The 22500-nt window shown below is 37.3% G+C and overlaps 1 protein-coding gene across 3 annotated transcripts in view; it reads left to right on the top strand.

Moving 5' to 3' along the window:
* The window catches only part of LOC112454986 (potassium voltage-gated channel protein Shab-like), a 307820-nt gene that overhangs the window by 276008 nt on the left and 9312 nt on the right, over nt 1–22500 (top strand). The window contains exons 4-5 of one of the 3 annotated variants that reach the window (XR_003040808.1): nt 1659–1761; nt 1846–2148. The exons of the other annotated variants lie outside the window; for them this stretch is intronic. The gene's annotated coding sequence lies outside the window, so the exon portion shown is untranslated. Of the gene's footprint in view, nt 1–1658; nt 1762–1845; nt 2149–22500 lie in introns of those variants that run through there. 3 annotated transcript variants of the gene reach the window in all.

Genomic DNA, 22500 nt, shown 5'->3' with positions numbered 1-22500 from the left:
AGCCATGATAGACTAGGCAACAATAATCTAAATGGGGTAGAATTAACGTCGTCACAAGCTTAATCCTCAGCTCAGTAGAGAGAGAGTTTTTATTGAATTTCAGCTTGTGTAACGCCCAGTGAACTTTTTGCGAAACATGCATGACATGCTTCCTCCAAGAGAGATTAGAGAGAGAACACCAAGATTTCTCACCTCACTAACAAATGGTATTTGTATGTTGTTAACAATTATAGGAAGAAGAAGGTTGAAATCAATGTTGTTGACATTTCTACTACTGCCAAATATTATAACCTTAGATTTGGCAGGGTTAAGTTTCAGACCGTTTGCCGATGCATAATCGAAAATAGCATTAGCGTCCACAGAGATTAAGTTAAGATTGTGAAGAATGTTGGAAGGTGGACACGCACGATAAATCTGGATGTCATCGGCAAACATCATGTGTTCTGTATATAACAAGACCTTACTTATATCATTAATATACAGGGAAAATAAAGGTGGACCCAGCACAGAGCCCTGAGGTACACCACATAACGTAAATAGCCACGACGAGAGATTACCAGCATCATCGATCACAGCCTGAGAACGACCCGTTAAGTATGAATAGATCCATATGAGAACAAGGTCAGAAAAACCTAACTCTTTCAGTTTAATCAGAAGTTGAAGATGCGGGACTGTGTCAAACGCCTTACTGAAATCGAAAAGGACCATAATCATTACCAGCCCACCGTCAATCGCCTTCTTAATGTCATCACTAACACGCAGAAGTGCCGACTGAGTGCTGTGACTTGGACGATATGCGGATTGTCTTGGATTTATGAGATCATGCTTGATTAAATAGTCCATGATCTGCGTGGCAACGATCCTCTCAAGAATTTTAGACAATTCAGGCAGATTAGCTATTGGTCGCGTATCAGACGGAGATGAAGGAATACGGATCTTAGAGAAAGGACGGATAAGTGCCCGCTTCCACTGAGATAGAAATGAAGAAGTTTCCAATGAACGGTTGAATAAGGTAGTTAGACACAATGAAATTGTAGGCCAAGCTATTCGCAAAATATAGAGAGGTATGCCGTCTGACCCTGACGCATAAGAATGAAGAGGTCCCACAGAAATGAGTCTATGGACCATATCTGGCGTTATAGTGGAGAAAACAAACTCCGGACGATGGGATGGACAAACTACCTGGTTTATAGCAAAAATAAAATCAGTGTATGAGCAAGGTAACAAATCAGCAGAAACTGAAATGTAAAAAGAATTTAATTGATCTGATGTGAAAAAATGTAAAGGAGAAACCAAGGTTGATTTTACAAGACCGAGGCGAGCCAACTCTCTCCAAAGTTTTGCTGGATCAGTAATGTTTTTGAAAGAATCAAATTGAAATTCGCTTTTGGCACGTTTAATGTCGGCATTCAGTTGGTTGCGAAAAAGTCTATAGGTGTTGTAGCCAAGTAAACTGCCAGAACGTTTTGCCTGCTTATATAATTGACTGCAAACACGCATCCGGGTCTTGAAATCATCGGTGAGCCACCGCACTGGAGGCTTCCTGATTGTAAATACACGAATCGGGGCAAATGTATCCAGTGCCCTTAGCAGGTTACCGGATAGCACCTCACAGAATCTGTCAACGTTCGCGTCATTAATCACCTCCTCAATTTCAGACCGCACAGAGCTAGCGATGGATTCAAGATGTTCAGAGAACACCGAACAGTCAATGCCTCTGTAATTTCGCCGTGATATAGAGCGCTCAGTTATCGAATCACAGTTGAGTAACATAGACAGTGCAATGACATCATGTCCAGCAATAAAAGGACTTTGAGATTTAGTAAATGATAACACTTTTTCTAGGTCATCTACCACCAACATATCAAGCCATGAGTCTGAGGTTGCCGTATGATAAGTTGATTCAGAGTTCACAATATGTAGTGATAAGCTGGACATGAGTTCACGCAAATAATTCGCTTCAAAATTAGTCGATAATAGATTACAATTAAGATCGCCACCAATAATAATATTTTTATAGAGATGAGCGAATCGGCTCAATGACTCAACGAAATTGCACAAGAGGAGACCTTTAGGTCTTCTATAAATGGACGCAAATAAAACCAATTCTCCATCTAACAGACGTACTTCGATGAGAAGGGTAGATTATCACAGGTATTATCAGAGGTAGCTATAATCTTAACCTTGAGCGATTTATGCACATAACATGCCACTCCACCACCCATCCGTTCCACTCTATCATGACGAATCAAAAAGTAGTCATTTAGGGCCACTGTCACATTTGAGATGCTCTCATTGAGCCACGTTTCAGAAACTGAAATAATGTGATAAAAACTAGTGGAGAAATACAGTCTGATATACTCAATATGTGCCCGCAGAGAGTTTGCATTAAACTGAGCTACGTGAAACTGAGTGGACCGCGAAATAGAGCCACGATGCAGGACGGAAGGCGATGAGTGATCGGAACGGGCACGTCAGACGAGCTTATCAATGTCCGCAGCTGAATCGATCTTAATTGCAGGCTCACCATCCGAGTGCCTAACATGGATGCGACCTCCCCTCACCCAGACATACTGATAGGACTTATCTTTAGCAACACGCTTCGTGTGCTGCAACAATTCATAAGTGTCCTTAGGGAGCAGTTCGTTGACATGCACGTTCCGATCCGAGCTGCCACCACAGACCTCCTTTTGCGTAAGCACACGCCGTGCCCGTTTTTTGGACATAACAGTGTCACGTACCGCGCCCGAAGCTAATGTAACAATATAAGAGCTCGTGGTAGAAGTCGGTAACAATCGGTCACCAGCCACCGGCGGCAGAGGCTTACGAGCGACGGCCCTAACGTCAAGAACGTGGCACGACAGCTCAGGGATTTCTAATGTCGCAAACACGTTTCGAACGCACTCCAAGGGGGTAACAGACATCGCGGTAGGAACACCTAAGATAATTAACTCATTCTCAGACCGAGCCCGCGTAGCAGAGTGAGAGCCGGCACGGTTGCCCTTTAAATTGCGAATCTCATCTGCAAGAGCACTACACTGTTGCTCCAACTCAACAATCCGCTGACTGTTCCGCTCGACACCGCTCGCAATGCTGTTCAGTCTGTCAAGCTTGTCATTCAGTTCATTATTCGTGCGCCGCTGCTCTTCGACGAAAGCATTAAATCTCGCATTTGTTTCCTCAACAAAAGCAGAAAATCTCGTATTTGACACCTTCATTTGCTCAGTCAATTGTTGAGATATTCGAAGTAAAAGGTCGTGTGAATTAATATCTCCCTGAGACTGTAATTGAGACTGTGCCTGAGCACCGGTACTTACAGGAGTAGTCATAATATCTAGATTAAAATTGTTTTCGGCCTGCAGCGTAAGCGGAGTGTCATAGTGCTTCACCAGAGTTTTGCAGCAATGGTCCGCGTATTTTGTCACAGAATACGGCTTGACGCAACCGGGATGGAATTGTTTTTTGCATTCACACTCAACCAATGCATTCGCAATCGATTTCTTGCACCTGTAGCACTCAGGCATAACACGCTGCATAGTACAGCAAGTAAGGAGCCAAACCAGGAAGATGCAGTACGGCAATCCAGATGGTAATAGTACGCTCAAGAGCCCACAGATGGTACAAGATTGTCGAGATGGTAATAGTACAATTAGAAGCCCTCGGATGGTAAAAGACTGCAGAATGACTTGATGTTCGCAGATGGCAACTCATGCATGAATCCAGGTGCAGAGATAGAAATGTGCAGAACTGAGAAAAGCAGGAGCATGCGCAGCAAGAGTCACGTCGATCCAGATCGATGAGGTAAAAGTGAGGTTAAAAAAAGCAGCGACACTATACCTCGAGATATCCAGGACAGCAGTTGCAAGGAAAGGAAGATGCAATATCTATCCTGACAAGCAACAATAGACTTGCTCTGTCCTGCAACAAAAACAGCCCAAAGGCAGCTTACGGCAGAAGTGGAGTTCGCCAAACACGGAGCAAGGTAACACGGCAACACACAGTACTCACCGAGAGAGAGAGAGAGAGAGAGAGAGAGAGAGAGAGAGAGAGAGAGAGAGAGAGAGAGAAAGAGACTATTTGCGTGTTTTACTACACATGTTCCCCGGGGCGAAGCCCGGCGGGGCATGCTAGTATATATATAAACGGCAGTAATTTTGTTATTGTCGTCAGATGACAGTTGTATGTGCCCAAATTAGTAAAATTTTTAATTTTTTTTTGTTCCCGATATGAAATCGTATAACGCGATGTAGATTTTTGTGCGTATTTTAATTCTAGACCAAAAACTTGCAATTCTGTAAAGCCAATTCAAAAATTTCTTAAAATGAAAAAATGTCGGTAACTACCGCCACTATAGGATCCTCTTAAGCAGATTTCAAAACAACCCTACTGAAGAACATTATGCTGGAGTGAAGCGGATCATCAGATACTTCAGTGGAACCTTAAACTACGGACTACTATTCGCTAAAGACAAAAATGAAGATGGATACGCTGATGCATCATGGGGAGAGGATATAGATGACAGAAAAAGTACTACAGGCTACTGTTTCATAGTCTGTGGAAAAATTGTCCAGTTGAGAAGCTGCAAGCAATCTGTCGTCACACTGTCATCATGCGAGGCGGAATATATCGCATTAAGCGACGCAATCAGAGAGGGATGTTATATTCAAGCTTTATGCAGATTTTTTAACCTAGATGTAAAAAGCTATGATATGTACGAGGACAATCAATCTGCTATCGCTGTGGCATCCAATACCGAATCAAGAAGAGGGAAGTCAATAGACATAAGATACCACTCTGTACGAGAAGCAGCCAGAAAGACAACATCAGAAGCTTGGAGTCGTAGACCTGTCAGAAACCGAAATTTGAGGGGGAGTGTGAAAATACACAGATCTCTATTTTTGTTTTGCAAATTTCTGTTTACTTATATCTTATTATATAACATAAAGTCACTAGTAACTTTCAGTTTCACTTTTAGTTTCTTTTAAAGGACGCGTCGGCTCTACGTATGCGCACTTTCTTCTTTACCTTCGTTTCCGCTCATGTACCGCGCTTTTCTTGAGAACTAACTTTACTGCCATATTGTTCTGACCGTGGGCCGGCCGTTCTGCTGTGTATTGTAAAAGTCGATTACTATATTGAACTGTGCATATTTTCAAGTACCGTGGAAGTTATTCTACATACCAAACGCCCTACTCCACATAATATAATAACATGAAAAAAATTAAAACGGTCGTATTAAAAAAAATATATTTCTTACTTAAATCTTAAAAACAATCTTATTGTCCATTAAAAATTTTTTCGATATTTTCTTTGAAAAATACAGTAAAAAAACAGAAAAAAAGATTACCTCTTTTTTCACAATATTTTTTTTTTTTTAAGTTACAGGCATTTGAAATTTTAAACTGCATTTTTTTGAAAAAATTTATAACTTAAGTATGGGTAGTAATAAAAATCTAAAAAAATCATGGAAGCTACTTTTATATAGTAGTTTTTATATAGTATAAAAACAAAAAAATTTTCGCTAAATAAAAAATGGTCGAGGAAAATTCTCGGTGATTTGGCATGGAATGCCCCATATATACATATCCATAAGGGCATTCCACGCCAATTCGTGAAGGATCAAATCTCGACCTTGTTATTTTTTATGGTGGCTCGTTTTTTAGCAGGTCTTTACGAGTACTATACCCATGTAAAAGCGTTTTTATAATAAATGTAGCGTTTCCGAAATAGAGCTTACGCAAAATAAGGACTGCAAGATTTTCAATAAATTTTTTTGCCTATTAGGCAACGTCTAAGAAAAAATTTATTGAACATAAAATACGCTATTTTGATCATAAAAAAATTTAAAAAAATTATTTAAAATTATTGTAATAATAGATATTGTTAAACAAATAGAGTAAAAAAAACACAAAAATATTAAATATCTCGAAAACCCCATTTTCTATTTTTTTTTTAATTTATAGGAAATATTCTGGGAAATATTAAAAAAATTTTAAGACCGATCTGTAGTTGCGCAGAAAATTTAGGAATTTTTTATAGATTTTTTTGTAAAGCAAACAGAGGTACCGAGGTTTCGCACAAACTTGCGCGCGGCTTTGAGCGGACTTGAGCTTCAACACAGTATATCCAGTAAGTCAACTTGATCAATTATTTTGCTGTGCGCCGATCCGTACTACGCATCGACATGTTGTTAGGCGCATATTTAACCTAAAACGTATGAAAATTCACTGTACCGTCACACCGACTTTACACTACTACACATACAAAAATCGTCTGATTGGCGTGCCCAACAATGTCGATACGCAGTTCGGATCTACGCAAAGCAGAATAATTGGTCAAGTTGACTTACCTACTGGTCATACTGTGTTGGAGCTCGAGTCCGCTCGGGGCTGCGCGCAAGTTTGTGCGAAGCCACGGTACTTCTGTCTGATGCTGTACAAAAAAAAATCTATAAAAAATTCTCAAATTTTTGCGCAACTTCGGACCGGTCTTAAAATTTTTTTAATACTCCCCAGAATATTTCCTATAAATTTCATAAAAAGGAGGGTTTTTGAAATATTCAAAATTTTTTGTTTTTTCTACTAAAATTTTGAGTAATTTTTTTTTAAATATAATCAAAATAGTGTATTTTATGTTCAATAAATTTTTTTCTTAGACATTGTCTAATAGGTAAAACAATTTATTGGAAATCTTGCAGTCCTCATTTTGCGCAGGCTTTATTTCGGAAACGCTACATTTATTATAGAAATGCTCTTAGATGAGTATAGTACTCGTAAAGACATGTTAAAAAACAAGTTGCCATCAAAAATAAAAAGGTCGAAGTTTGACCATTCGCAAGTTAGCGTGGAATGCCCCATCCCACACAGCACACTTTATCTGAGGGACGTCCTACAGATAAAGTGGGATATCTCAATAACCGGTGGATATCCAGCGGATGCACAAATGTCCCTCAAAATATCCTGTGCTGTGTGGGATATACACATAGCCTAAAGCCCGTATCAGACTACGAATTGGGATTGAGATTTTATTGAAATTTAATTAATCAAAATAAAGAAAACTGATCACAGCTTTAGTGAACTTAGCTTTGATTGGTCAAATTTCAATCCAATCTCAATCCCAATCCGTAGTCTGATACGAGCTTAAAGCCCCTTGCACAATGCCAGGCAACAGGCAATAGGAACAGGGAATAGAAATCAGAAATCATGTATAAATGCAGAATAAACAGTGACACAGGCAATAGACACAGAGTTTCCGTCACGTTGGAAATTCTGTGCCTATTGCCTATTGCCAACCAATCATAGCATTTGAATTTTTTAGGTTGTAATTAACGATTTTTTGGTTATTTCCTGTTCCTATTGCCTGTTGCCTGGCATTGTGCAAGGGGCTTTAGAGCCACCGCACAAGACTCGTATGGGGACGGCGACATGACAAGCTCAGCGCAGAGGGCAGCACCGAAATTGGAGACTTGTCATAATGTTTACGTTTAATGAGTAGAGATGTTTGGAGAATGTTTTAACATGCCGGGGGAATGTGTGTGGCATATGGATGTAATAATAAGGGAGGGCATCGGTTCCCGAGGGACAAGATAATGAAAAAACGCTGGATCACTGCTATAAAATGCGATTTATGTCCGAATACAAATTTGCTGTGCACAAACCACTTTAGACCTGAAGATTATTTTACCACCGGCTTTGAAAGTAGTGAGTTTACAATAAAATTAATAAACATATAATAAAACATATGTTTAGTTACGAATTTGTATTCGGACATAAATCCTCGCGTTTTATAGCAGTGATGATCCACCGTTTATTTTTCATCATCTTGTCATTCTTGTCCCTCGGGAACCGATGCCCTCCCTTATTTTTACATCCATATGCCACACACATTCCCGGCATGTTAAAAAATTCTGAAATATTCACGTTTATGTACACAGATTTTCTCGTTAACGATATGCTCGGTACTCGGTGACAGCTTGGTGTGTCTCCAATTTTGCTAGCGCCCCTAGCGGCTAAAAGTGGCACGCGCCGTCCCCATGATCACGTAGCGTGACGTAACGTGAGCCAACGCACAAGAAACGTATTGGTTACGGCCGTTACGGTGTTATACGTTTCTTGTACGTTGATCTACGTTACGTTACCATGCGAGAGCTTGTGTGAAGGCTCTAACCGATACGTTTCTTGTGCGTTGACTCACGTTTTGTTACGCTACGTGACCATACGAAAGTCTTGTGCGGTGGCTTTTAGGTAACTCTACCATTGCAGGACTCAAGTCCTGATGAGAAAGGAAGAGAGTTTAGATTATTTTAAAATATAAAAAAGACATATAAAAGCATATTATTAGTTACGACTATATGACTTCAAAGTTAAATCCATAATCTCTGTTACAGGAGTACGAGAAACACTCATTTGTAGGCCCTATTATTCCAATCCATAGTATTTTATTTCAGTTGGGGGAGAGCAGATGGAGAAGAGTAATACGATTTAGATTAGGTAACGAAATGAGGGAAAAAAAGTATTGGCAGGAAGAGAGTGAAAGATTGTGCAGACTATGTGGTGGGGAGACGGAGACATGGGAACATGTTTGGGAGAAGTGTAGGGATACAGGGAGGAGGTGGAAGTTGGCAGGCAGCATATGAGAGGATTTTGGGGAAGGATGGAGAGGGAGAGGAATAGATAAGGGAGGTGGAGGAAGAAAGGAGATGTGGGGAAGGGGAAAAAGAGAGAGAGTGGAGAGGTAAGGGAGAGTATATGTGAGAGAGTTAGGATATTGTAAACGGAAACGGAAGTCCATGCAATAGGAAAGAGAGTTAGGCAATAAGTAGAGGCAATAGAATGGAGAGAGGCGGGGGCAAGCGAATGAAAGTGTGAAAAGACATGGGCTAAAATATAAGTGTTTGAGATTGGTTGTCGTTCCCACTAAAACTATTTTGTGCTATACTAGCGGCACCCCTGAGAAGGATCGGCAGCGCCGGTATTAGTCGATGGCACCACCCATGGTGGAAGTATACAAGGTGAAGCAACGTATATAATGGTGGTATTATGAGCAGAGAACCAATCAGAACTGCCCCACACAAAAAAGCGGAAATTTAAAATAAAATAACTTCAATAAAATAAAAACACAGTTTTGCCAGATTAAAACAATTGTATTAATAAATGTATACATAAAAAACAACAAAATACAATTGAAAATAATAAACTTTTCATAAAATAAATGCATCTTATTGATATAGGGTTTATTTCTTTTATCAACTTTATCTTTTACTATCGATCAAAGGAACAAAACTATATCGATGTGAGAAATAGAAATTAAAATCTATAAAAAAAATCAAATTACAGGTTGATAAAAGAATTACTTATAGTAACGTCTGTTAATAAAAAAATAGAAATAACTTAATTTTCTTTAAAGTTATAAAATGTATAAGGATATAATTCCATTCAAACCTACTAGAATCTGTAATGAATCTATAAAATAAATATTATATATCTATATCTATAAACGTATTTTATATCTATAATATTCACTTATTTTTTGGGTACAATATGGATGGAAGCTTATCAAATCGGACTCCGCCCTGAGAGACTTTTCATTAAGTAAAAACTTAACTGATTTCTCTGGAAATCCTGCATTGTCAGTGTTATTGGTTTCATTTGTGTTATGCTTTGGATGGCTGGGGTAACACATTAACAACACCACACGTAATTTAATACTTGTTGTTTAATAGCAACTTTACTGCTTGCTGTCTCGTGCGTTAATGCTATGTTCCGTTACTCTTGCAACGCCATCTCACGCTCATTGGCTCACATACCTTTAAGGTTTATACATACGTAACATCCTCCCTTTTCTCAGAATAAACGTTTACCTTACAATCTATATTACTGTTGTACATTATTTGCATGACTCACAGCGTATAAAATCTTTGGTAATAAGTAATACATTTGCACCTTGCTTGCGACCTACTCTAGTACGTAATCCTTTAAGCGGTTTGGTAGCTTTCTGTCTCGTACCGGCCTACTTTGCGTTACACTAAGATCAGCACTTGGTTCTGATTTCGTTACAACAACAGAATTATCTTGCGACTCCAATTCGGTTTTTACTCTGACATTTTGCTCCGATATTATTTCAACATCATCGTCGGATTCGCTAGGTCCTGCACGATTAAACTTCTTGACGTGCGCTACATTTCGTTTAAACATTTTCCCATCTGCATTTTTCGTTACATTATCCGGCTCGATCAACTACCTCATACTTAACGCTTTCATACTCCGGACTTAATTTATCCCGTTTTATCGCTTTTAGTAGAACAGTATTACCTAATTTCAACTCACTTTCTTTTACGTTGTTTCGCAAATCATATCGCTTTTTACTTTTAAGCTTTTTTCACGCATCCTTATATCTAATAGCTTCATCTAGATTATTTCTAATTTCTCGCAATTCTGACATTTTAGTTTTTATCTTTCAACTGAACATTAGCTCTCCTGGCGAAACCCCTGTCGATGCTTGTGGAGATGAGCGATACATAAGCAGATAATCTAATATCTCTTGTTTCCAGTCTTTTCTTTCAAGTTGTGCAATCTTTATGCGTTTAAGAAGACTGCGATTTTGTCTTTCGACTTCCCCATTCGCTTGGGGCCAGTACGGCACTACATGAATAAGTTTAATACCGCACCTAGTGTATTCACGCATTTTTTTCTCATTAATTGTTTTCCGTTATCCAATATTAATCTACTTGGATAACCGTACCTCGCGAATATATGTTTCAATCTGATGATTGCTGTCGACGTAATTGATTGAATTATCCCATTTCGTAGAACTTGCTGTAATAATCAATAATTACAAATATAAAATCTCCGGAAGGCAAAGGCCCAAGGAGATCCATCGCTAAACACTCCCACGAACTACCCGGCAAAGCGTTTGGTTTCAACGGCGAGACATTAGCTGTCTTTTGCACTATTTGACAGCTCTCGCATGTCTTTACAAAGTTTTTCGCGTCTTTATCAATTTCTGCCCACCAAACTTTACTCCTTAGTCTATCCTTCATTGCAACAATACCAGAATGTCCCTCATCTGCTATTGATAATACTCGCTTCTTTAGCTTTTCAAGTACGACAATTCTTGTTCCCCGTAACACAACATTATTGTAGACACAAAGTTCGTCCTTAATTGCTTTCATCTGTGTATTGGATAACAATTCCCAGTTTTCTGTTGCAATCGCGTGCCTAACTTCACCTAGCCACGAATCATCGCGCGATTCCACTTCTACTTCTTCGATAGACATCGCTCTCGGCACACTCTTTTTTGCAATCCACGCGATAAACAATTCATTCTCGCACTTACTTTTCTCCCCTTCGGTATTACTTATTTTTAATAATCGAGACAACGGGTCTGCAATATTACTCTTTTTGCTTTCGTAAATCACTTTGTATTTAAACATTTGAAGTCTTAGCACCCACCTCTCTATGCGACTGCATGGCTTTGATCTTGGTGCGAATATACACTCTAAAGCTTTATGGTCTGTGATCAATTAAAACTTAATACCAAAAAGCCAATATTTAAATCTTTCACACGCATAGACAAGTGCTAAAGCTTCCTTTTCTGTCTGTGAATATCTTCTCTCATCGTCAGTTAGGCTCGCAAAGATTCGCCATTGTCGATCTTGTTCCTGTGCTAAAACGCAACCTACGCCTACCGGGCTAGCGTCTGCAATTACTCTAGTTCTCGCATCCGGATTATAAATACCTAGCGTTTCTGCATCCGTCAGTTTATCTTTTAACGTCTGAAATGCGATTTTCTGTGGTTCACCCCACACGAACGGTTCGCTCTTTCGCGTAAGCCTTCTTAAAGATTCGCTAATTGTCGCCATATTTGGAATGAATGCTGCGCAAAAATTGACCAATCCCAGAAAACTTTTGATTTCTTCTGACGTTTCGGGTTCTCTGAAGTTCTGTACTAACTCGACTTTCGATCGCATTAATCGGTAGCCTGACCCGTTTACTATAAATCCCACAAATTTAATTTCCTTAACCGCGAAAACGCATTTATTTTTATTAAGTGTCAAATCCTTCTCTAAGAGCCTGTCAAGTACTTTCTGAAGTTTCCGGTTATGGTCTTCTAAATCCTTCCCGTAAACCACAATATCGTTTGCGCTGTTTCTTACACCCTCAAGATCTCGTAAAATCTCTTCTAATGTTTCTTGGAAAATTTCCGGCGCACAATTTAAACCGAAAACTAACCTCTTAGATCTAAACAAACCGCAATCCGTACTAAACGTAGTAATACTTTGCGTATCCTCATCAAGCTCAGTTTGGTTGAACGCTCCCCAAAAATCTAATTTTGAGAAATACTTCGCGTCTCTTACTTTATTAAGTAGTTCTACAAATACAGGTAATGGGCTTTGTTGACGAGTTATTGCCTCGTTTACTTCACGTAAATCTAAACAAAGACGTACTTTTCCCGACCTTTTAACTATCGGTACTATTGGGGATACCCAGGGCGTCGGCCCTTTTACTCTTTCGATAATGTCATCATGTAACAGTTTCTCTATCTCTTCTCAGTAAGCAAAAAACCATTATTACAATGTTATTGCAACAATATTCTAGAACTTGTAATGTTGTTAAATGTTGTATAGTTCTTAATGTTGTATAGAACATCATTATGAACATACTTTGACCACAATTCCGAAATTTCAGTAATGTTGAAATGGGAGTGCCATAACGTTGCAAATAACATTGCGCTAAGGTTTTTCTATCATTCTGTAATGTTTTTGAGATAAAAATTTAAACGTACTATCAACTTTATTACAATATTATATTAAGATTACCGTAATATTAATTCTAACATTTATTTAAAGTTCTTATTGATGTTTTATTTCTATTACAGGCAACATGTTTTCAATAAATATGCAATAATAATAAAATATCTCAATATTTAATATTTATTGTTTAATTATTATTTAGATTGCTTTTTTATAGACCAAGCTTGGACAACTTTGAGCTCCAGAACCACGACACTTTTTTTCTATCCACGGAAAGTAGGGGAGTGTCGTGGCTCCGGAGCTCGAAGTTGCCCAGGCCTGTTATATACCAATCTGCATTAGGAAATAATTCACTAATTATCATAAAAAAGTTTTATTTATATAAAAATAATATTATACCATATATATATTACAGTTTTCAGTTTATCACAATAATATCTTTGGTGAAGATCACTGATCCTAGCGGAAGGTTTTGGGATAAAACTCATCTTTCAAATAAAAAAAATTGTTACTATAATAATCACTCGCGCGGAGCCACGCAAGTAAGATAATATATTTATCACTTTCTGAAAAATAAAAGTAGAATTAAATTAGTAAAAAAGCTACTTATATATTATAACGCGGCAAACAATAATAATTTTATTTTATAGAGAGTATATACTGAAATACATTACATTACCTTTTTAATGTTTTTTTCTTTCCTTACGGACGTTTGCGAATCTGAACCACTCCATTACAAAGTGTTCAAAATCTTTTTCTGTATTCCGAAGGAATATTGCTCTAAAAGCTTCTGGAATAAGAAAAATTCAATACAGTTTATTGTTAGATGAAAGAAATAAATAATGTTAATTTAACGGCAATTAAAACTTATGATAATTATTGAAATAACACAAAAGTTTCCAGAATAGTTTACATATATACTAAATCGATCAAAAATATTAGTTTATGGATATATATATTTTTTTTTCTTTTATTTTGTAAGAATTTTTAACGTGTATGTGTGTCCTGCTTTTTAACGATGATTGCCACAAAAAAATAGGAGACAATTTTAATAAATTCTGAGACATAAAACATAGCATTTAATATACTGCAAGTAATATATACATCTCTTAAAAAATTACTTACTTTTAATGCAGTTTATTATTATAAATTGCAAGGAAAATAATTCAGAAGACTTTTAAAATATAATAACACATATTATAGAATATTATAGAACATATTAAAAGACATATATTATAGATATAAGTTTGTAAGATTAAGAGTCAGAGTAACCATTTTTGGTTTCGGACGCATTGAGTGCTCCTCCTCAAGATTCTATTTGATCGTTTTATACATAAAACATACAGTTGAATACATTATAGAGATTAATACAAATACATTTTGATTTTTGAAGGACATACCATATTTGAAAATTTTACCGACAAAATTCTACCTTCTTTTAGAAAGTTTACATATATCGTATTGGTTGCATAGAATTACAAATGCTTTTACATAATAAAAATAGGTGTAAATCAATTAAAGCATTTGCTCAATATATCACAAAAATGATTTAAAAATTTCAAAGTAAAGATCTCGAGCTGTCAGTGTAAATATTTATTTGTTACAAAAATTGTACAACTTTTATATATTATCAGTATGTTTGCTCCGTTAAAGAAAATTGTAAAAAAATATTACTGTACCATTTCCATTAAATTTAAAAGCTTAAAAATATATGAAAAGTTTGCAAGAAGATTTTTATATGTAAATACTTAAGCTTTCTGCTAAATATGGTAAAACAAAGCAACACACATTTATGTATAAAAGATCCATATATGTGTTACAGTCAAAGCCCAAAACGCAGGCATTTCCTAGGATTGACTAGTCAATCCTGGGGAACGACCAAGCGTCTTAGTCAAAGCCCGAAATAAGTTTTGCGTTTCGGCTTTTGACTAGTCAATCCTAGGAATAACTAATACGGCTAGTCAAAGTTAGAAGCTAAAGAAAAATTACTTCGGACTTTGACTAGTCAATCCTAGGTGTGGCTTAATTCGGACTGTGTGACTGTTAACAAATAAAATCAAGATTTTTTTTACTAAATTAAGTTCTTATTGTTATTAATGCCCCGCGACGCGAGATATTAAACGTTAAAGTTGACAGGTATCAGGTTATGATTCCTGTTATACCGACGAGCTGTAGCGACTACGGCGACTACTGGCGACTACGAACATGCCCTGTGGCCACATGCGCATGCTCAGTGGCCGCACGCGCATGCAAAACTGCGCCAATTTTAAATGAATTAATCGTGCAGAATAACCAAGCATCTCGATTCAAGCAGTTAAGTCTCACGCTGGGAGTTTTATTAGTTTAATTATGCGTGGAAAGCACACACACACACACACACACGGGGTGGTGCAAGGGGGGGCCTTTGGCCCCTCCCCTTCCCTGCACTCACCCCGTCGGTAGGCAGCGTGGACCTCGCTTTACAACATAAAGTACATGCTAAGTTGTAAAGCGAAATTATGAAGCACATGCATGGAGGGGTGCAAGGGGGCTTACATGCGTGAGCGCACGTGAACAGAAAGGCTTTTCTCCCCTGCACCCTCCCCCATGCATGTACTTTATAATTTCGTTTTACAACTTAGCATGTATGTAAAGCGAGGTCCACGCTGCCTACCGACGGGGTGGGTGCGGGGAAGGAGGGAGCCAAAGGTCCCTCCTCGCACCCCCCCCCCGTGTGTGTGTGTGTGTGTGTGTGTGTGTGTGTGTGTGTGTGTGTGTGCTTCCCAACATAATTAAACTAATGAAACTCCCAGCGTGAGACCTAACTGCTTGAATCGAGATGCTTGGGTTATTCTGCACGATTGATTCATTTAAAATTTGCGCAGTTTTGCATGCGCGTGCGGCCACTGAACATGCGTATGTGGCCACAGGGCATGTTCGTAGTCGCCAGTAGTCGGTACAGCTCGTCGGTATGACAGGAATCATAACCTGATTCCTGTCAACTTTAACGTTTAATATCTCGCGTCGCGGGGCATTAATAACAATAAGAACTTAATTTAGTAAAAAAAAACTTGATTTTATTTGTTAACAGTCACACAGTCCAAATTAAGCCACACCTCTCTAGGATTGACTGGTCAAAGTCCGAAGTGATTTTTCTTTAGTTTCTAACTTTGACCAGCCGTATTAGTTATTTCTAGGATTGACTAGTCAAATGCCAAAGTGATTTTTCTTTAGTTTCTAACTTTAACCAACCGTATTAGTTATTCCTAGGATTGACTAGTTAAAAGCCGAAACGCAAAACTTATTTCGGGCTTTGACCAAGACGCTTGGACGTTCCCCAGGATTGACTAGTCAATCCTAGGAATGCCTGCGTTTCGGGCTTTGACTATAACATATGCATAAAAGACTTGAAAAATGTAGTATGAATGCGTTAGTACTTATTTGATATGACGTTTGGATGATTTTGTCTGTATGTTACTGATACTTTTAAGAGTTTTTCATCTATTTTTTCATCTAATAAATTATCATAAACAAAAAATATATGCATATGTTACGCCACAATCAAAATAACTATAAACATAGTACATACATCAGATAATGCGCAATTACTATCTTCGTTATAGGCACTACATTGAAAATAATACCAAAAAATCAGTAAAAATTACAAGTCCTGGTGATCTCTTTGTCGACTCTAAATTGCAAATATTATATTTACTACTCTTGGAGAGAAAGGGAGAAAGAGGGAGAAAGAGAGGGAGGGAGAGGAGATATCTCTTACAGTCTTTTCTCTTAATTCTTAAATTTTCAAAGTCTGATTTTATTGTGTAAATTTATATCTACTACGATTATGTAACTATTATACTAACCGGAAATGTTATTTGTAAATGTTTATAGAATTAATTATAATTGTGATAAGCAGCTTTACTTACAACTTGCATGAAAGCTTCTTGATCAGTTTCCACTCGGCATGTAATATTTCAGAAACATTTCTGCAAAATTCCATTTGAAATATATTACACCTTTCATCAATATTTTAGAAATATTTCACGACCGTTTCTGCAACATTTCTGCAATGTTTCAATCGGCACAATTATTTCAAATGCAACTTTGCTGAAAGATTTCGGCAATATTTCGGTAATATTACTGAAATATTTCTGAAATATATCTACGAAATATTGCAGAAACACTTCAGAGATATTTCAAATACATTTTACACTGAGAAAAATGTTTTGTATTAGGAAACAAAATTTTGTTACTGACGTAAAAACTATTTGTTGATATGTAAAAAATGAAATATTTTGTTACCGGAACAAAGAAAATATATTAAGCCATGTGCGTATAGCCGCCGCGCATTTGTCAAAAAAAATCCGCTCTCTCAGCCGGTCACCCATCCAAGTAGTATACCGGCGCCTTGTTGCTTGACATCGATGATCGAACAGGGTAGTGGTGATCCTCTGACTCTGACGCTTCTTTCTTTTTTATAGGGGAGACCGGGGCTAAACCGCCAGTTTTTTTTTGGTGCCGATTTATAACAACAAAATAAATAATTTAAGTTAAATATTCTATACCACTGTAAAGAGTGAACCTTTAGCTACAAAATTTATTTAGGAAATTTTTATCTAAGTCGCTTTGTTTAACCGGTATGGAGCAAAAACGACAACGGTGCACAAATTGAAATCTTAAAAATGCCGGGGTTGAACCGTTACCCCCCCGGGGCTAATCCGCCACACTGCAATTTTCAATACATATACGTACATCTAATCTTGAAAAATGATAGAATACATTTTAATAATTGTTTTTTAAAAGAAAAATATAAAAATTTATTATAAATTTTTATGCGAAACATTATTAAAGAATAATTGTTTTACCTATTCCTTAAAACAATTAAGGCACGTGAATACAGATTCTGACGAGCGCACGACGACGACGACGACCACCACCACCACCACCACCACCACCGACACCACCACCACTATACTGACACTGATACAATGACCAACAACGACGATCTACCGCGGCCGGGACGATCTACCACGCGCGCGGCATGTCAACTCTCGCGCGGAAATCGCGGAATCTCTGAGCCCTGCCTCGCCGTACCTCGCCGACGTGCTGTGAGCGTGAGCGATCTCGAAAACAACGGTCCGCCATCTTTTCGGTCGGCCAAAACACCCGTTTTGCGACGATACGTGCGTACCATTTCCCTCCTATACAAACTGATGCACGTGCAAGGGAAGACAGAATCACGCTCGAGGAAAACCTAACCTGAAATCGCCGTGAGCTAAAGTCGTGCGCCCGGCGCGCCACAGTGACGAGACAGGCGGATTAACCCCGGGTGCTTACAGATGGATTAGCCCCAAACACAAGTTTCAGGTTTAATCGCCCACGAAATATTAGGCATAAACGATAATGAAAAAACTACACTGGATTCGTGTTCAGCATGCATTACTCTTTATAATCACGTACCTCGAGATTTGGAGAGCAAATATTATTGCCGATATTACAATATTTTCACGCGCACAAAATTTCACTTTCACCTTCCGAAAACACGTTTGCCCTCGTAAAAATCATAACACGGCAGGTAACCTGCCGAAACTCCGTTGATTACATGGATACCATAAGCAGCATTTACAATGTTAATAGTGAGTTCGCACAATATACAGGTTACGAGATATTTGATTTGGCGGTTCAACCCCGCTGGCGGTTTAGCCCCGGTCTCCCCTATTTGCTTATTTTGGTGATCATAAGCTATCGCATAACAATATTAACAATACAGATATACGAATAAATCTTTTTTGCCAGTCAACGTCGAATATTAATTTATATTAAATATTATTAAGTATTTTATATTTTATATTAAAAATGCCATATGACAAAATTTGGAATATTAGAAAATTCTTAATATTATAAAAGAGAAAAAATGCAATAAAATGTAGTAATTATGTAATAATAAATTTAATTTTTTATAAGTTCTAAAGTCTGTCAGCAACTTTTCGGAAATATTACAAATGCAATGTTGTATGTGAAACATTCAAAAATATAACGCGTGCAATTTAAATGTAAATAATAGTTTTATCATGTATCAGAAATGTTTCTAAACCATTACATCTGCAATATTTCTTCTGCAATATTGTAGAAATTCACTGCCTGCAATTCAATTTTTCATTACCTATACGCAACCCTTCAGAAATTTTTCAGAAATATTTTAAATGCAATGTTGCAGAAATGATATGTTACAGAAATACAATATTATTTGTGCAATGCAAACGTAATATTACTTTTATAATGTTTCAGAAATATTTCTGAAATATTGCATCTGCTACAGTTTTTTGCAATATTACAGACACTTACAAATATTGTAAACAACTTTCTAAAAGATTTCAGAAATATTGTTAATGCAATATTATAAAAAACATGATGCAGGTACATTTCTGAAATATTTCAGATGCATAGTTACAAATAAAATGTTAACGAAATATTTCTGTACTATTTCCGAATATTTCAATATTTCAGCAACATAACATGCCGAGTGGGTTTTTAGCATATCTTCAAATTGTCAATGGAAGATAAAGGGATGTGATATTGTCCAATCTTTGTATCTTGTACAATATTTTCCTTAGAATATTGCTCAGCCTCGCGGCCCGAGTACATCAAGAATATGTTCGATCCTTATTAATACTTTGATATATTTCTTTTCTTCTGCAAATCTCTCTCTTATATAGGTCGAAAAATAGATCTTGAATCACCAGCTACCTAATTTACAGCACATTAGATAATTGCAGAGTTTTTATCATTAATATGCAAGATTTAGAATATAATAAATACTTACCCATATAAAAATGTTGTATACAATTAAAAGCGCTCGAGAGCACAAGCACAAACGTACGTATATATGACGCACTCACGCATCATACATATATGTAAGATAATGCGACTACAGTCTCCAGAACTATTACTGCTTCCGATTGGCTGTCGCGACAAGCGTGCGTTTGCTCATGATCTCGACGCACTCAAACAGCTGAAAATAATCGGCAGTAAATTGCAAGAAAATAGCAAATAATTCCACTATATAGTTTCTACCGATACCCAAAGAACGTTATTTGTAGTTAACCTAAATTATAGGTTATAAATCATCATATCAGCTACTATTCATAGCACATATGGTTAATTGAGTTCTTATTATTAATATACAACTTTTAGAATATAATAGTTACTTACTTATATATAAATATACTGTAAATAAAGAGCACTCCGCACTGCTCGATCCACACGCGTGTATATGCACTCACGCATCGTACGTAAATGTACGCATCATGGCTGTCGCGATGAGCGTTGGGCACAATATAAAACAATAACATTCTAACAACAAAAAATTCACCAACGTTATTTCCAAGTCCAAATTACAAGAAATTTTGAACTGTTGCATTAATCTCAAATAAATGTCAGAGTAACATTTGAAAAATATTTTCTGTAACGTTTTTAAAATATTTTAACAACATTCAGAAAAATCATATTACAAAATAATATTTTTCAAATATGTGTATAATATTATTAAAAAACGTTTAAAAAATACACATGAAGTCAATATTTTTAAACGTTAATTTAATGTTCCTTGCTTACTGATGGGTTGTTTGACTAATAGCGTTTTTGATTTGCGACTCAAACCAACTCGGGTCGCATCATGTATACAGGATTCTAGCATCATTGACGTGGAATACATACATATCTATGTATGTATTCCACGTCCATTGATGCGAACCGAGTCGGGTCGAGTAGCAAATCGAAAACGCCATAAATCACGCATTTTATAAGGCAATCTTCTTCTCGGCTGCGCGATTGGTTTCACCGAACTATTTATCGGAATTTTAAGCTGAAAATCTTTCAATTTCCCTATACCCTCGAAGAGTTTATCATTTAACTTAACATCGCATTTAGTATTCTCAATCTGATTAATTTGCAAATGTACTTCGACATTTAAGATACTTAACTTTTTTGCCGTTTGAATACCTAAGAGCGGTTGTCCTTCACCTCAAAATACTTTAAAAACTGCCCGTGCAATTTTATTACCAATCTTTATCTTGCAATCAAATTCACCGAAAATCTCTAATCTGTCTTTTTTTCCGTATGAAAATGCGGTCTTATTAACCTTACGCGATATACATTTTATTCTTTTTAACTTTAACAATTTCCATGTATTTTCGTCCATAATATTACATCGAGATCCCGAATCAACTAAAAAATCGATTTCTATTCTCCCTACACTCGCTGATACTACCTCTCAGTGTTCTAATACACATATCTTATCTCTTAAGGCGAACGCATATTTGTCGTCCTCTGTCAGCGGCGTCGCCGCATCTAGCTGCTTCATCGTAGTTGACTTTCTTCCCTCCTTGTTGGCGCTGTTGCTCGTCTTGGCTTCCTTCTTGTCCTTAGCCGGACCGTCGCCATGTTTCTCTGCTCGATCTCAATACGTTCTGCACATCGCTGCGAAGTGACCCTTTTTACCACTTCCATTGAACGACCTTTCTCGATAATTTGATCGCAAATTTCTGTGTCCACCGAAGCGAATCTGCAATATTTTGCCTGCTGACGCAAACGTGTTACGAATTGACCGACCGTTTCGTCTTCTTTCTGCGCTATATTTCTAAAAAGATGCCGCTCGTACGTCGTGTTCAGTTTCGGCCTGAAGTAATTCGTTAGTATCTTCTTTGTCTTGTCGTAGGATCTTCATTTCCTGTCACCACATCGCAGTCTGGAATAGCGTAGAATATGTCTTGTAGATCCACCCCGCCATAATATAAGAACATGGCTTTTTTCCTTTGTGTCTCGGTTATATTTTGCTCAGCAGAAAAAGCTCGAAGCCTCTGAGCTATCTCTCCCATCTCGGATATATGCCATGTTGGTCCTCGTTTGGATTAAACGCTGCGACTCGCCTGCCATGACGCCGTTTTTATCAGTTTTCTATCAGTTTTCCCTCGTCGCCAATGTTATGCTTTAGATGGCCGGGGTAACACATTAATAACACTACACGTAATTGAATACCCTAAGAGCAAAAAGTCGACTTTAAGTCGACTTGAAGTCGACTTCTACCGAAACTGACTAGCAGAGAAGTCGACTTTTTTAAGAACGAAAGTCGACTTCAAGTCGACTTGAAGTCGGCGAATGTCGCAAAAACCACTGATTTAAAGTCGACTTCCCGTCATGACGAAAAGTCGATTTCTCGTCATGACGAAAAGTCGACTTCCGTCATGATGAAAAGTCGACTTCCCGTCATGATAAAAAGTCGTCTTCCCGCCAACTTTTAAAGTCGATAAAATAAACCGCTGCGTACGTCTGGAGGTCGGTTGTGTATCTTGAAATGAGGTGAAAATGAAAAGTTAAAATATTTTACTAGATTTTGATAAATAAAATCATAGATACACTAATGAATTTTCTCACTTTTGTAATTTTTACCTCATTATTTCAAGATACACAATCGACCCCTTGCTGGAGGACTAAAACTGATGCATTTCGATTTTTTTTCATATATAAAATAATTTACTTATCTAAAAAACTGTATAATTACAATCCTAATGTTTTGTTCTTAATTACAAAGGCGGCCATATCTGTGCCACTTCTGCGTGCGCAAATTCCGGCAGCCACTTCTGGTAAGCTGACAACAGAACTAAAATTAAAACATTCCAGCGTTAATCGCGAAACAATATGCAAAAATTAGCTATATAAATATGTATAATATATATATATATATATATATATATATATATATATATATA

Source organism: Temnothorax curvispinosus, unplaced genomic scaffold, assembly GCF_003070985.1.
Source record: "Temnothorax curvispinosus isolate PA1 unplaced genomic scaffold, ASM307098v1 QBEX01005624.1, whole genome shotgun sequence".
Taxonomy (NCBI): Eukaryota; Metazoa; Arthropoda; class Insecta; order Hymenoptera; family Formicidae; genus Temnothorax; species Temnothorax curvispinosus.
This window is presented reverse-complemented; position numbering and strand designations above follow the sequence as displayed.